The sequence below is a fragment of the Meleagris gallopavo genome, chromosome 1 (assembly GCF_000146605.3).
Source record: "Meleagris gallopavo isolate NT-WF06-2002-E0010 breed Aviagen turkey brand Nicholas breeding stock chromosome 1, Turkey_5.1, whole genome shotgun sequence".
NCBI lineage: Eukaryota > Metazoa > Chordata > Aves > Galliformes > Phasianidae > Meleagris > Meleagris gallopavo.
In genome coordinates, this window is record NC_015011.2 from 163,278,684 (window position 1) to 163,284,645 (window position 5,962).

The following is a 5,962-nucleotide window of genomic DNA, read 5'->3' on the forward strand; positions in this document are numbered from 1 at the left end:
TGTTTATTGTGTGTGTGTGTGTGTGTGTGTGGTTTTTTTTTTTCCCTACAGCTTTATTAGAAGTGAGTTTCCGCTAAATACGCTTCTCATGGAGCAGGGAGATCCAAGGCTTCAGTTGTATGCTGTGCTATGAAAGCTGAGCTGGTGATCAGCAGCAAAGCCCCAGCTCTGGCCCTGCTGGGTGTCGAAGTGAAACCTACCATTCATTATTCATATCACCTGTGTCCTGAAAATATAATGTCTATAAATGTTGCAGATCTACATGCAGTCAGGCTTCCAACATGTTGCTAATCTTCTTAGGACAGTAAACTATCTTTCCAGACACTTCTCAATTTTTTCCTCTACCATTTCAACTTTTCCAGTCCTGCCTTGCTTGAGAGTGGTCATTTGTGATTCCTTTGAGTACAGTCAGCCAGTAACCATTGTACACACATCATAATTCTGTCTAGCACAGTGTTCGATGGGCCTGGCCTATCAATTCAGAGGGCTGATGCTACTGACTGGCCAGAACTCTGCCTTGAACTCGCTGTTGGAAATATAACCTACTCTTGGAAAGTGCCTGTAGAGCTGAAAACCCCTCCTCTGGTAAGTGTCCAGTAAGTCCTGATAAGGGTTGCATACCCTTCCCTGAGAACTGAGGTAGCTAATACCTCTAGCATGGAGAGGCTCTTCAGACTTGGAGAGCACGAAGGCTGTGTGCATGTTCTGAAGGACCTCATATCATGTTGAGTTCCTCATTAGAGCTCTGCTCTGGATCTCTCTTCTCTCACGCAAAACCCTCCAGCAAAGGAGGTTTTCTGAGGAGGGGTTGTCCATGGATACAAAAAGTTTGCCAGGTATGGGATCTCCTGAATGTCATTTGGAAGGGAACCTCCAATGTAATTTTAAGGAGCCAAATATGAGCTTGGGAGTGGAGTCTCAGAAGCCCAACAGAGGCTGGTGTTGGAAAAAAAAGAGCCACACTCCTTTTAAGAGATGTTTTTCAGAGGGTAAAACAGAGGCCAGTGTTTCACCTCCCGGCTCTTCAACACCCTGCATGGAACCATCGGTGTGTTTTTGTGCTGTGCTTCTTGGTTTCCTGGAAAAAGAGCAACTTTGGGAAAAAGAAGGCTGCCCAGCTCCTGAAGTGCACAAAGCACACAGCCTGGAGGAAGCTGTCTAGTAAGCAGCAAGGGCTTGCTGCAGTTTCCAAGGTAACTCCCATCTTCTCAGACCCAGGTGAGGCTCAGCCTTTACAAGCACATGGGCAGAATACAAATAGTAGGTCTGAGGTGGAAGACGAGATGTACCCTAAGTGCTACGTGTTACCCCAGCTTTGCCTATCCAGATCAGCCCAAGAAGCAAAGCCCGAGACAGAAATGAGGTCTCACCAGCTTTCAAAACTGCCACAGGTGATTTTCCAGCTGAAGTTCTGATGCTAAACCCCACGGAGCCCATTAGTATACAGCTCACCAGCACCTGCATTGAACACTGCCACTGAGATCAGCTCTGACCTTTCTTACATGCCCACCTCAGAGCGGCACAGGGTCTCAGCATTTGCCCAGCCCTGAGGAACCATCCACGTGCTCGGCTTGCTTGAGGCCTCAAGGTCTTCCTGAGGTCTTCAAGCGAAATAAAGGAGTCAAGGCCTCCCAGACTTCATCTCCATGGCAACCAGGGGGAAGTTTAGCTGTGAAATGAAAGCCAGGAGCTATTCACAAGTCAGATCGTGCGGGTCAGGTGCACTTACTTCTGTGCTGCCTGCTGCAGAAGTCACTGGGTTTTAATTGCCTCTTCAAACACAGCACAGATGAGGAAAACAAGAGCAATGAGGGTGCACTCGTGGTCACTTACTGAATGCAGAGCTTTAATTCTTTGATGTTTACATCACTGTAAAAGGATTCTACAAAGAGGAAGAGAGTACTTCCAGGGGTAGAGAAATCAAGGCCATTCCTGAAAGCTTGATGTGTTTATTTCAGTTGTGCTGTATGCAGGCTTCCAGCAGAGCTCACAAACACACGTCCAAGCTATGCCCTTCTGTAACTGGAAGTCCAGTGCCATCTCTTCATTGCCCTCACAGGGCTCAGCTGCGTGGCGTGGAAAGGGATGCAGATGCCAGGCTGAATCTTTAGGGATGAGACAGTGTGGGACCATCACCACTTGGGAGGATGATAGTGAGATGGTCATGGGCTGTGCTCTCATATAAACTCATGGAGTGTCTTGAGGAAAAAGGGAAGGAGGTTTCTGCAGTCCACTAATGGTCTCATGGGACTAGAAGTCCTCTTTTCCAGTTGTTTGCAGCTTTCCTCACATATTCTGTCCACTGGCAACACCTGATCAACCCACAAGACTCCACATAATGTGAAGTTTGAGGAGCAGCCCCCCTCCTCTGACACTTTCTGCTCTCCTAGAGAATAAACACTGCCTGACAGTGGATTTAGCATTTCTCAGATGACTTTTAGTACACAGAAAAGCCAGGAACCCCACCAACAACTGAATATCAACAGCAAGCATGATTAAATGAGATACAGGCAGCTGAGGCATCATCTTATTTTTACTGCTGCACACCCTTAAATTAGCAGCTGAGCATTTTTGGTTGCAAAATAACATTTAAAACTCTTCACAGAGAGAAATTCATGGTTTAGCAGCTAAGCTGACATAGTGAAGGTCTGCCAAGTGCTGGGAGTTTGAAATGCAGTAGGCACAACTTTGCAATGATAAAAGAAAGCTTTTTTTTTTTTTTTTTCCCTCAGCCTGTCAAAGGATACAGTCTTCAGGTCTCCCTAGGAGTCACCTGGGATAAAGTGTCTCCAACAGGTAATATTTCTTACAGCATAGTCATTCCACCTCTGATCTCTCTGCCCTGATTCTCAAAGAAAATTCACAAAACATTCCTTCAGTAAGTCTGGGAATCTCATCACCTTTCTGGATAGTAAGGTTTTAGAGTAAATTATGCTGCTCCTGTTTTCATCATGTCCAAAAATCTTTCGGTGCTCTACACCATGCCACTACTGTTCTACATATTACTTATCTCTCTTTCCTCTAGAGAAGATAATCTATATCTTCTTATATTCTATAAGTGCTGTCAGATATCTAACTCAGGCAGTTGTCTTATTATATTCCCATACACAGCTAGGTTTAAAATTCTTTTTGTCTTTCCCGAGGAGCATGTGTGCCCTAAATCTTACCTGCTTTTTCCAGCTGGATGAGCTGACTTCTTAAAAGCTATTACACCTACATAAGATCCGTATTTTTAGACCTTTGGCTCCAACAATACTGCCACTCTGAAATGCTGCATACACTGGGAAGAAGAGAGTAGGAAGCAGTTGGATACTGTACTTCCTGGGGCACCTGCATTAATATCTTTATTGTGAGACTTGACAGCAGAGACATAAAACTATTGTCTTGGAAGCCAGGCATCTTCACTGGGAGCTTCTGAAGGGAATTATTCAATGTTTCCAAAACACTTCTACTACAGCAGTGGCTGCTGCAGAAGATCCCATGCAAAACTTCCATTGCTAGGGGAAGGAAGTGTGCAGTGTGAACTCCAGGACTCCCTACAGCAGTAATGGCCCTCCAGGAAGACCTGTTCAAACAGGACTGCTCTGCTTAGTAAACAAATAGTCCATCAACAGCCCAACTGAGGCTCTTCTCACAGATGAAGGTTTTTTAGCATCTGTTCCTTGGGTTGCCTATCTAAACATCTAGTGCTGGCTGGGTTTACACTGCTGGCTCTTTCTCACAGGATGCCTACTAGCATCTTTTTCCTCCACTGCATCTCCAGTTCTCATGTAACTGTGACAAAATAGTGTCTTTGAGACTTTCATCCCATCCTCAAATTGGGTTGAAACTGGCGGATGGTTTCAAAAGCTGGGGAGGGGACAACTATCAGGCAGATGTAAACCTATACAGGACAAGCTAAATGCTGTGTAATCACATCATTCAGAGATCTATTATAACACAGAAACATAGAGGCACAGAAACAATGCTGCATGAGCTGCTTGTGTTTTGGCCTGTTTTACCCTTCGGCTGTTCAACTTCACAATTTCAGTGACATTTTCAGGGAAACTTTTTTATGAATCCTTGTGGGAATGCACATTAAATTTTACATTGAGGAAGACACATTTTCAATTTGCCTTAATTTTTACCTTTTTTACATTCATCCCACACACACACACATCACAAAGAGGTGAGTATGTGCGCCAGCATGCGGAGAATCAGCAATACAAACAGCCATCCACACCTTCATCCCCAACAACAGACAATTGGAGCCAGATGAGTCTGGACCCAGAGCCCTAAACAGACTGGCTTATTGAACCTGACAGCTCTACTTGTGTACAGACAGATGACTCACTCAAGCAGAGGTTGTGGGTTCTGCCCTTGTCATGAAATCTTTCTTCACAGCAAATATTATCTGCTCGAACACTCTTGTTGCTATTTTGGGGTCACTGTTTACAAGCGCAGACTAACAGCAGTGAAACAGGAATCTGCTACCAGGCAGCACTCTCCCTGTGCTCTCAAAAGCAGCCTGCAGAATTTACATTTCTAGACAGGGTCAGAATGGGCAATTGTAGTAAATACACTGAAAATGTTGTTAGAGATTTCACATTTCCTAAGATGAAGGTGAATAACTGGCACTGTCTCTAACAGGCTAGAAGAGTACTTATTAGGGCTGAGGCTTACATGAGGAATCTTTGTCAGTTGACAGTGATTTTTTAGATTGAGCAAGTATCCCCATGTTTTCAAAACACCAGGAAATATTCTAGGGAAGAGCTGCCTGATTCTGGGTAGCCTAGCCTGGTGGTTGGTGACCCTGCACATAGCAGGGGTGTTGAAACTCAATCATCATTGTGGTCCTTTTCAACCTAGGCCATTCTATGGTTCTATGATTTTGGTTGTTTAGCTGAAGTGCCTCTGAATGGCTCTCAGAAATAATTTGCACCATTTCCCAGAAGAGGCAATGGATGGTTTAATATCCAGGCTTCTTGTTATACCCAGACATGTCAGATAAGCTCACATCTGGCCTGAAGGAAACTTCCATACATTTGTCTTAAATTCACTTCTCTCCTTGTGAATTTGTCTGCTGCTCCAACAGTCACTTCAATATTCCTCATCAAAACTGTAATCGTGGCTCAATCAATAATGTTTCACCAGAGTGAAATGTCTCAATTCAAAAGCAATCAAGCTGGAGATCATGCCAAACACACAAGTAATCGAGATAGGAGGGCACTTAGCATGACCTGCCTTCATTATCAAAAGCTGAGTTTTATTGAGCAGTCACACTGAGGATTTCATATTGCCCATATTTCTAGAAAAGCAGTGGAATCCCCTTTGCGATTTGCCTCAAAATCCCCTGATGGGGAACTTCAAGATAAAAGGCACTCCCTCTGTCTGCGTTTTCTTCAGCAGCAGCATTGTGAGATCAGAATGAAAGGGCAAAGAAGGCAAGTCTTGTAAAATATTCTCAGTTCTGCCCCTCAGCTCTCCATGCAATGAGAAAGTCCTTAAATTTTCTGTTTTAACTAAAAGTTAAAGTGCAATCTATAGATGCTAATGTAGTGCTAACATTTATGATTTCATGCCTGTGAGCCATCACATGACTGCTGAGTGATGGCAGACAGGGTAGGTGGGTGCCATTTCCATGCTCTGCCTCACACCATGAACTTGTCTGAGACCCGTGGGCCTACAACAACTTCTGGATTGCTGGAGAAAATACCAGAACTGAAGCAATCCCTAGGTCACAGAAAAAACAGAGATTCATACATATAACTACCACCATCTTTTGGGTGTCAGTCACAACCTGTAATACCTATTTTATCAACATTTTTGTCTATAATGCCCTTTCACTGGTAGAGGTTAGCTCTCTGTCCTCAATTTTCAGTACACCGGGTGATTTTCAGCCAAATGTGAGCAAGAGAGTAGGTGTCTTGAAGTTACTGTATTTCCACTGGATTTGAAGAAAACAAGCTCAGAAAAAGAGGAC